The following is an 11,648-nucleotide window of genomic DNA, read 5'->3' as shown; positions in this document are numbered from 1 at the left end:
TGTAGAATTCTGCTAAAAATTTTAACATTGTAGTTAGTTAGTTTAACCAAGACATGAATGATATTGCAGACTAATAGGTTAGAACCATCAGATGACAGCTTTGGTCTAATGTTTGAACTCAATTAAATATTGCTTCTTTAGTAAAACAGGAGATACAATTATACTACTGCTCTCTTAGGAAATCATGAAGATACTAAGCTGAAATTGTGCTCTTATCTTTGGGAAACCTGATATAGGTCTTTTCTCTTTAAAACGGTTTATTAAACTTAGCTACGTAAACCTTTAAAGAATTTTTATCACGTCAATACTTAATCAAGCGGCTTCTAGACAAACACTAGCGCCTCAATTTAACTAAGTTTAATAAGAAGGTCCCAGATTCTGCACATCTTAAAATACAACCTCTCAGTCCATCGAGTTGGTACATTCATTGAAGCAACAAAACACTTTGAAACCATATAAATTAAGTAAGATCAAAAGCCAAGTAAATGAAATGCTTTCAATTCCGTACGCATATAATATGTTGAATGTATATATTTCAATCTCCTGTAACTAGGAGATTGAAATTAAATTTACCTAGAGTTCTAATTAAGCGGAAATTATACATCCTAATTCAGATGTAAAATTAGCCTTTGACGTTACTTTCTAGAGCAAGACCCAGTCATAGATGGTGTGAACTATCTCATGGTAGATCTCTGATAGCTCAGTGTTAAGGTAGAAGGATTATAATGCTAAAATTCGTGGATCGATCCCTGCGACTGGTGCAGAGTATACAAAATAAGCAATCTCGTGGGAGAGATGTGTTGTAGTCAGCATGATTTTGTCTGAACTATTTTATGAGGTGGCTAATGTCACTAATTCCTAGAATTTTGTCATGTGATTGGGCATCCTGTGAGATCTGTCATGTGCTTGGCCATCTTGTGAGATCGATTTTAGCTCTTGTAGATCATGTTCAGCCGTGGAAAAGTATATATATAAAAACGTTGAAAAAGCATATTTAAAAATTCAAAAAAATTGTTGCACATAGAATTTCTAAAAAAATGTAGATCGTTGTGTCCAAAATTTTTTGTGTTAACCTAAGATTAAGTAAAGAGTATCATTTGGCTCCAGAATATGTTTCAACAAAGAAATAATAAAAGATAAGTTACTTGGATTATGTTTATTTGAAACGAAACATTTAGACTCGAAATTAGAAGAGCTTATCAAATTGTAACTTAATTCAGTTGAAGAAATTCACTAGCTTAAAAGAAAAAATCATGCATTTCCTATGTTTGCAGAAAATCTGTTTGGGGTTATACATAACCTGTCTAATTATGTTTTAATAGTTATGTTTTAAAAATAGTCTTTTTCGCATGGTTTAAAATTTGAAATCACTTCAATTAAAATATACTAATTTTTGCGCAGGTTTTGCAATAGTTTTGGAAACTCTGGAAGAGCGAGGACGTTTCTACCGCTAACGGTGCACGTTTTATTTTCATTCCAGTTCTATATATAGACTAACGGTTAAGCTGGAGAGATCTTTTTTAGGACTATTGTGGCAAGCACATGTTAGCCTATTAATGCATTTAATTACAAATTATTTCTTGAAGATAAGATAGTTAAAAATATATACTCATGTAAAAACAGATTATTTGGCATCATAAAAAACATATAATCGTTATACCAAGCTTAGAGATGCACAACGCTAACAATGGGCTATCTGTGCTCTGCCCACCACGGGTATCGAAACTCGGTTTCTAGCGTTGTAAGTCTGCAGACATACCGCTGTGTCACTGGGGGGCAACAAGTAAATAAATAAAACAACCATAATTTTCCTAGTTTTACAAACACTATAACTGTTACAGCTAAAAATAAAAAGCAAACGTTCTAATGATGTTCATTTTGTCTTTAATTGTTTCTTGGAATTTATTTACTTTTTCGTATTTTTTTGTTTTTGTTTTTAAGAAATACCTTTCACATGAAAACAACACAAGAAAATGCATAATAAAACGTAACTAAACAAATCTCAAACTTCTGCTTTCAAGCAAAGATCTAATTATTCGTTTAAATAGGAATGACAAAATAGTTATCGCATGCTACTAATTTTATATATTGGAAAACTTTTTAAAATATAAAACATATAAAGGGGCATTTTGATTCATTTGTCATAGATGACTCTAGAGGCCATGGTGCTGCTGGATCAATCATCGGAATTTAGGTCTTTACGACCTGGGATGGTCAGGTTCTAATAGACCCCTTCCTCCCTGCTGTATTGTTGTTATCTTATCTTCTTGGCTCGAGCTTTTATTGGTTAGCTGGTTTGAGTGTTTGAGATTCTATTACAACTTTCCTTTTCAGGGCTATGTTCGTTTTATGTTATCAGGTTATACATGTGTGTGGACTGATGTTTGCTGGGTATTTGTGTTCTGTAATGTTTTTGATAATATGAATAGTTGTGCAATGTATGGTTGTATTGGCAGTAATTGTTCAAGGCTATTTTAATGATTAATGTGGTACTGTCATCTTGGTTTTGGGTTTTTGCCAGGAATTCGTAGAATTAGTTAGTGACTGCCTCTGTTATTTTCTTTGCTATTTCATTTTGCTGTGTTTGAGCGTTAGTGGGTTTTGTGTTCTTCTTTTGTTTGAGATATTTTCAGTTTGGGTGTGGGTTTTTACTGCCTGTGCGAATGTTTGTGTAGTAGACTGTTGGTTTGTGTTGGTACTCTCTTGAGGTTTTGGTGTTGGTAGCAATGGTGTTTTTCTTTGTGTGCTGTTTGCTTCATAATTTTGTGCTTGTGTGTTTGTATTATTTTGAATGTTAATTATGCATGTTTTTATGTTCTTATATTTTAGCCATCCTTTATAGTTTGCCGTATGTTGCTGTTGGCAGTTACAGCAGTATGATTGCGGATTTATGCGTGGGCAATCAGTGTTTCTGTGTTCTCTCCCACGCTGCGTAGGGTAAAAGCGGCTACCACATGTCCAAAGCTTTGGCAGCTGTAACACTGGGTTACAACTACCGCTGGCGTTTTTATGGATTCTTCGATACCAGAAAATAATACCATTTGATATTACACTCTGGATATCTTGTGTTTCGTGTACGTATATTCTAACTAGGTTTGTAAATCTCTGTGTTCTGTTGGAAAAAAAATTCGTTCAACTTTAGTGAATTGTATGTGTTTATTTGTGAGTTCAGTTTCAATGTCTTCGTTTGTAATGCTGGTGTGTATATATTTTATAACAAAATATTTTGGGTTCGGTTTGTTTTCTGGTATGTGTACTGCGATGTTTCCGGGTTTAAATGCGTCTTGCGCCATTCTTTCAATAGACGGTTGAGGTCAGCGGCCTATGACCCTTTAACTAGGACCCCGCCCTAGGCTAGACGCTTGATTGCTGTTATGTTTACTTTCGGCTTACATCTTTTGATTTCAGCCACAAGTTGTGTTCCCTATACTGCGCTGGAATTCCTTATATTATTATTGAGTACTGTTGTGTTTTTTATGTTACATTTGTTTGAGTGATCGTGTTTTGTGGTGTCAGTTTTCTTAGTTTCTTAGGTGTTACCAGAATGAAATCATTTGTATCTTCGTGTATTTGTGGTGTTTCTTGTGATGGTTTACATTCAACTAAGTTTGCTTCTTTTTGTTTCACTTCTTGTTCATGTGCGTTTTCGTGTGCTTCTTTATGTTGTGTTTGATTTAGTGTCTGGTTGTATTCTTCTTTGTGTTCATGTGATTTTGGTGTTTCTGCTTGTTTCTATGACTTCCATGTCTGAGTTCTCTACTCGTGAGTTTGATTTTGTTGTCTTTTTAAGTTTTTTTTTGCTCTCATCCTTAGTTTGTAGTCCTTTTTGCAAGGGCTACTAGTTGGTTAAGTTATGGGGTGAAGTGTTTTGTGTTTTCTATTATTGAATCTGCAACCAAACCAGCCTTACCTGAAGCTCTGCTCGTGCTGGGCGTTGACATAGATCCCCGCCACCGGAGGTTTTGGACATAGCTGTCGGTGTGCTTTCTTCTTGTAACGGGTACTTTGGGTGGGTATGCTTACCGCCCTGAACGTCTATCACCTTTGAAATCTCAGTGCCATTTTCCAGGTCATAATAGTTTGGTTTGTTTGTTTGGAATTTCGCGCAAAGCTACACGAGGGCTATCTGCGCTAGCCGTCCATAATTTAGCAGTGAAAGACTAGAAGGAAGGCAGCTAGTCATCACCATCCACCGCCAACTCTTGGGCCACTCTTTTACCAACGAATAGTGGGATTGATCGTACATTATAACGCCCCCACGGCGGTCATGACACAAAGGGATATAGTGTGTGGGTGGGTGTGTTTTGTTTTAGTGCAAAGCTACACAATGAGCTATCTGCGCTTTGTCCACACGGGTAATCGTACTTCAGTTTTTAGCGTTATAAGCCCTCAGACTTACGGCTATGACCAGAAGGTAGGGATAACACATTATATAGCGTTATAAGCCCTCAGACTTACGGCTATGACCAGAAGGTAGGGATAACACATTATATAGCGTCTACAGCAATTTCTGCCGTAGGCAAATAGCTAAGAATAAACTTTAAAGAAAAGTTATATCGAAGGAATTGTATATATAGATATATTTATTTATTCATTTAAACATTCGGATGCATTTCACAATGATCCGTAAAATCAGATAAGGTTAGTCTGAATAGTTGAACTAAATTTTTCGGTTTATATTCAGTCTACATTAATTTATTTTACAGTACGTTTTATGTGTAATTACTGAAATAGTCATAAATTTCACCATTTTGTAGCTAGTTTAAAATACACATTCAGGTAATTTTTCTCTTTATATTTCGAGCGTATACCTTCCATATAGAAATAGCATATTGATCACTGCTATGTCTGACGTATCACAGTCGGCCTAATGAGCACTGTTATTAGTTGAAAGGCCTCGTCAGAATTGGATAGAGCAGATATAGTGTGGTTGGCATATTATAACATTCTTCTTTTCTTTCACTCATAAGTTCTTATAGTGGCATTGCTGTTAACAGAATTTCGAAAAGTCGTAAACATCTACTACTCCTTTTTATTCAGATAAAACTAGAAACAGCTAAAAACTCATATCACTTTGACCCATCTCAAGGGGTGGCACAGATACTTAAGCAAATTGATATGAGTTCTTTTTACTCCACTATATATATTATTTGAATTAGTCGTATGCAGCATTGGATCCTGGTATACAGCTGTATAAGGTTTTTGTCTGAATTTCGGTGGTAAATTAAAATTCCCTCTGTATTTGTACTTGACTTTGTCATTTGTAACACCAGAAACACAGTTTGGAAGTTTAAGAAGTTTAACTGCCAACAGCAGGGACATTTCATCTGAAAATATTATTGAAATTTATAAATCATGTATCAGATCCGTATTGGGAAATACTTGCCCATCCTGCTGGGATCAAATCAAATCTTCGTAAATTACATACTTTTGAAGGAATTATTTAATTCTTCAGATTCTCATCCATTCAAATTCATGGCCTAACGAACATCAATAAGATGAATGCTCCGTTTCGTTCCGCTGTTTATATTCATAAGGCTTACAATTATAATATTGGAAACTCTTAGCTTGGTATTTGCCCCCTTATGTCACAAGGGCTTTTTTTATTTAAAAAATTCAGAAGCTTTTGACAAAAAAAAAAAAAAAAATTGAACGATTACGATATTTGACTATTCTATGGTTAGTTCTGATGTAAAAACTTCTTCTTTCATATGTCAGTTGTTGAAGTGTTTAACTGTGAATTGAAATGTTATCAGACCTTGTTAAAATGTTTCTGTTATCAAAAAAATCGTTCATGTTTCAGCAACTCCTAAAAGTATTCTATTTACAGGTGATTAACTCGAAGGTCTAAGTATGAGAAATCCAGATTTGCATGTTTTAGCCTATATATATTTATAATCAAGATAGAATAAATTGTTATTCCGACTTCCATACTTCCTCCAATTTTCTGGATTCCTTATGTGGATGTCATTTCTTTGGTTTATAAAAATTCAAATTGTATTGACAGTTTTCTTTCAAGTTTGAATGCAATCCACTCCAACATTAAGTTCAAAGACGAAAATGAAGTTGATGATAAACATTCATTTGTTGATGTTTTAAGGATAAAAAAAAAGAGAATGATTTCCACAGCTCCTGTGGGTTTCACAGGAAACACACTTAGTACTTTAACTTCATTTGAATTATTTTCATGATCTTAAAAAAAAAGAACGGGATCATAAAAACTGTTTTTCATGCAAATAAAATGTTTGTTCCCATCAACAGGCGTTTCTCACGAGAAAAATGTGTGAAAATCTCAACTTTTATCACAAAATAAATATTCTTCCAAAGTGGTAAACAAAACTTTATCGTTCTTAAAAACTGAATTAGAGGTCGAAGAGATAATCATTATGAACTTAGAAAGTCCATCTTTTTATTGTTTATTATTGTGAATCCTTAATCTTTCACATACTAGCCAGAAAAGGTAGTCAAAAAGTGTTAAAGATTGTGATACGGATTTCAGTTTAAAACGTTTTTACTACCAGCGGAAAAAGATAAAATAAAAATATTAGCTTCTGTTAAGAAAATTTGTTGACAGTGACACATCGGAGTCAGTGTTTGATTGTTTTTGAATTTCGCGCAAAGTTACTGGAGAGCTATATGTACTAACCGCTCCTAATTTTGAATTGACAGGCTAGAGGGAAGGCAGCTAGTCAACACCATCCACAACCAAATCTGGAGCTACTCTTTTCAAACGAATAGTGGGATTGACTGTCACATTGTAACGCCCCCACAGCTGAAAGGGCAAGTATGTTTGGTGATGGGATTCTAACCCGCGATCCACAGATTGCGATTCCAGTGTCCTAATCATCAGAATATGCTAGGCTTTCAGGGTCAGCGTATCTAATTAAATGTAAAAGCTGTGATAGTTCTTACATCGCAGAAACTAACCGAAAACTTTCAAAAAGACTGAAAGAACATTTTAAACCCCTTCTCATGTATTTGAGCACATGATTAAACATATAATCAGCCTTTTGATTTTTCAGGTGTTGAAATAATTGACAAAGAAAACAATATAAATTGTATAACAATTAAGGAAGCTTTTTCATCGAAAAAAGAAAATCCAGACATTAATAAATATGCAAATACACGTACATATTTATTCTAATTTTTGTTTTTCGTACTTAGCTACTGTTGATTTGTATTACATTAGTTTGTAATGATTTAATATCATTTTTATAATAAAACACTTGACAGTTTGAATCCGTCTCTCCGTGACTCAGCGGTAAGCCTGAAGGTTTATACTAAAAAAATCGATACCCCTGGTTGGAATAGCTTTGTACTTAAGAACAAACAGTTTGAACTATTGTGTGAATCTGTTTAAAACTTACCACCTGATGACTCTAGGTAAACCTAGCGAAATGTAGTGTTAAAAAAGAAGAAAAATAGTTTTTCTAAACATAATTACAAGTCCGTAAATAAATAAATCATAACTAAGTCAAAATCTGTAGTCAGAGACACTTGTATACACATGTTAATTAAATAACACTCGTAAAATTAAATATTCAATTATTGGATAATAGTATTAATCTTGCGAAAGGGCCATTGGCAGTAGCATATTGAATTATAATACAGTGTTAGATAATATAACTACTGAGAAATTACACAACATATTATCTTCTAAATACGAATGCAACGCATCTCCTTATATTTATCCTGTCATTGAGCACGTGATTACTAGTAAACTTGGCATCGTAAGTGATGAAGATTTGCGACTGTTAATGAATAAAGATCTATCAACGCGTAACATACTTAGAGATTTACACGTTATGTATAAAAAAACAGAAGTTATGGAACACTTAGAGATTTACATGTTATGTGTAAAAAAAAAACAGAAGTTATTGAACACTTAGAGATTTACATGTTATGTGTAAAAAAACAGAAGTTATTGAACACTTAGATTATTTACATGTTAGAAAGGTCGTCACTTCCGCCAATAAAGCATCTAATAACTATTTTCATTTGTTAAAAAATAACTTTATGTAAAGACGTATGGTTAAAATTAAAAACATTAAACCTTCTGGTGACGAGGTGTATAAACATGTTAAAACCATTGGAGAAAGTATAAACTTATTACAGTTTTATCAGATTTGGAAGTACATTCTTTTAAATTTAGAACTTGATACCTAAGTTATTTTGGATTCCAAAACTGGATAAAATATCATAGGAATACAGATTTATTTTCGGTGCTAAAAAGATACAATTAAAAACTTGTCATTTCTAATAGGAAATACATTAAAGAGCATTTAAATAAATGCTGTAATATTATCATAGAGAGAACCGGTATTAATATGTTCATTGTCAAAGTAATTCCATTGAATGTATAGAGAAAATTAAAGCCTTTGAAGCTATATAACAATAGAAACGTTTATATTTCAGTAGTTACGTATTAGAATTTCGAATAGTCTGAAGCTGAGTTAACTGGTAATTCAAATTTAGTAGTTAAATTGTACTTTGTATTTAGTATTTAAATATATGCCGATATTTTAGTCAATTTACGATATTTGCCAACAAGACTGATACACACGGTCTTCGTTTTTAACACAAATACGTTTTAATATACACACAACAGTACAATTTACAATAACAGTTATTAAAATAGTTATTACAAACAATGATTTATAAACAGAAGTTTCACAAACTTACAAACAATATAAAGTCTTCTATTTAGTCTGGAACCTCCTTGATATCTTATCGAGGGTTCACGATGAGCGAGCTAATTACGAGTTGATGTAGATACAATCCGCTGGGAAGCTAGCTAGCTTTGTCCTTGGCCACACACACACTAGGTTTTTCACGACGAATTTATATATGTCTTCATAAAATTACTAATGTCCGATGAAAATCCACTGAAGTTAAATGATTTGTAACGTTCGAAATTTATAAATATTCCTGTTCAGATATCTTAAGTTTTCCGATTGATAAGCGTTATAACAATCACAGTTATGGCTTTCGAAGTTTTATAGCACACCGATATATATAGCGAACTAATAATATACACACCCTTCTTGGCGCGTCGCGTTGGTTGTATTTATAGGGGTGGGAAGGTTTTCTAGAAAATTCAGTCTTACGTAACAGTACTGGTTAAAGCGTTTATGTATATAGACATATTGTTGATTTTTACTCTCGAGAATCTTCTACAACTTTGGAGAATAGGCGGGAGTTTTGCAATACCTATCTAACAGTATAAGCTTTGTATATTTCTAAATATAAACAACGTTCATATTAAAATAAATACATAACAACAAATTCGTTGATACAATTAAAACGGTCTTTCATCAACAGCTTCAAGTATTTTAATAATTCTGATAAATTAATGCTCTGCGTTAGTAAAGAATGAAGTTTTTATGACAGTGTCACTGATAAGTATGAATTCTTGAACGCCATGTATTTTTTACTTGATAACACATTTGTACAATTTGGTCAACATGTCTTCTAACAAATACAAGGAACTCCAATGGGAGGTAACTTCAACCCACACATATAAACTTTTTCATTAAGAACAAGCCATACGATCTGGATTTAAGTATCAGCATCATTAATCAAACATTAAAGCTCAAAATTTTCAATAAAACGGACAATTTCAACTTTGAAGTTATAGACTTTCCATTTTGAAATACGTTATGTTACAATATTTATTACTTACAACTTATTAGATACGATATAATATTTTCAACATTACAATATTTCCTGGACAGAGCTCATAAACTCACTTGAATTTTTAACAATAGACATTTTTCCTATTGCATTTCAAACACAAAATTCATTCTATTGTGTGGAAAGTTCAACAATATTCTTGTTACAGATTATAGGTTTCGAAGTTTGACAAAATATCACTTTTTAAAAATTTCAATTCCACATTTTAATTCTTTCGGAAATTGTTTAAGATAATATTACATCGCTTTAGTGTATTAAGATAAACTTTCGATCAAAGAAAGCTATGCACATAGAAGGAAACTGGAGACCATCCTGGCAATCAGTAAAGCTAATTAAATATGCTTTTCTTATGTTTCTACTTGTAAAGTTTAGAACAGATGGTTTCATCATTTGGGTACCCTCAATGTTAATCAAAGTCACATCAAACATAACATATTTCTGTTAAAAATTAGGCTTTCTGTGGCTTATATAAACTGTAGTATAATACAACCTTTAGTAATATTTAACCAGTTTTGCTGAGGTAGTGATGGCTTATGGACTTTTGTGAAAAGCGTTGTGTCGTAGTTAGTGATTGATACCCACAGACTTTCAAGTGTATTGTTAGCTACGTGGAAGCATGCTACACGAGTTCCACGTGGCGACCTTGTTGTATCCTAATTCACAGATGAAGAAAAGCTCGAACCTTTATCTGATTCTACCTGGTCTCCTGAACATTTAGCCCCTGGCGAAGAGAGAATGAGCAAATCCGTCATCTATATCAGTGTTTCTCAACCTTTTTTTTGCTCGTGGCTCCCTTTTGAGTTTGATTTATTTCTGTGGCCCCACCTTTCGTAGACGCTGATACTTAGGAAAAAAGTTACTTTATTTCCACACGGTTGATTTATAATATATTTATAATATTCTATTACAATATTGTATTGTTTTTAAATGTTTGTAACATACTGTTTACTTTTACTTTACTTATGCTCTTTAGAATCAGTCGAAAACATTCACAGGTGCCAGACAAATATTTTGATTGTTACTAGAGTACTAGTCGCGTCTGGTAACTTGACTTCTGAGATGTGGGGAATACGTGGAGAACCTTTGATTCAATTTTAAGTATCTTATTCGGGCAGTGAAATTTTGGTGGCCCACTCAGAATTTACTGTGACCTTCTAATTTTCCATTATTCACGTGTGGCCCCTTAGAAACATGGTGTGGCTCTCTGCGGGGCCATATGGCCTAAGTTGAGAACCACTGATCTATATCATTTATTTAACTTCTCTTTCCTTTCTGTTACAGTAGAGATCATACCAAAAACAACCCAAATAATCTGGTCCCAGCGACTTTCGCCCCATTAACTTACTTAACTGAGAAATCTCAACCGGGTTGCTATTACATCTGGAACACAATAACATTATTTCAAACATTCAAAGCACAGCCCGTATACACAGACAAACCGCTGATTAGTTGGGTTAGGTTAACCTAAACGTGTTTGTGATTTTTTTTTTGTAATCACGGCACAGTTCTTTGTTTTCCGCCCCCTAGTGGCACAGCGGTATGCTGCGGATTTACAACGCTAGAAACCGGATTTCGATACCAGTGGTGGGCAGATAGCCCATTGTGTAGCTTTGTGCTTTACTTCAAACCAACAAATAATCTCTGTTTTCCTAAACATTTATTATAAAGCCTTTGACTCTGTTTGGTATAATGTACTTAAATTCAAGCTCAGATATTATAATATTTCATCCACGTTTCTATGATAGTTCTCAAGTTTTTTCAAGAATTACTTTTGTCAAAGTCCACGTTAACAATTCCCTATCAAACACCTTTTCAGCTCTTCTACTCATCCATAAAACTTTCATTAGATCACATGGCCCGGCATCTCCAGGTGGTTAGGGTACTTGACTCAAAATCTGCGGGTCGCGGGTTCGAATCCCCGTCACACCAAACATGCTCGCCCTTTCAGCTGTGGG

At 33.8% G+C, this 11,648-nt stretch overlaps 1 long non-coding RNA gene across 1 annotated transcript in view; it reads left to right on the top strand.

Annotated features, from left to right (window-relative positions):
* Positions 1-2,650: 2,650 nt before the first annotated feature.
* Positions 2,651-11,648, top strand: part of LOC111085125 — a 14,539-nt gene continuing 5,541 nt past the window's right edge. Inside the window, exon 1 of the long non-coding RNA XR_002609969.1 lies at positions 2,651-4,009. This is a non-coding gene — a long non-coding RNA (uncharacterized LOC111085125). The remainder of the gene's footprint in view (positions 4,010-11,648) is intronic.

Source organism: Limulus polyphemus, unplaced genomic scaffold (assembly GCF_000517525.1).
Source record: "Limulus polyphemus unplaced genomic scaffold, Limulus_polyphemus-2.1.2 Scaffold245, whole genome shotgun sequence".
NCBI lineage: Eukaryota > Metazoa > Arthropoda > Merostomata > Xiphosura > Limulidae > Limulus > Limulus polyphemus.
This window is presented reverse-complemented; position numbering and strand designations above follow the sequence as displayed.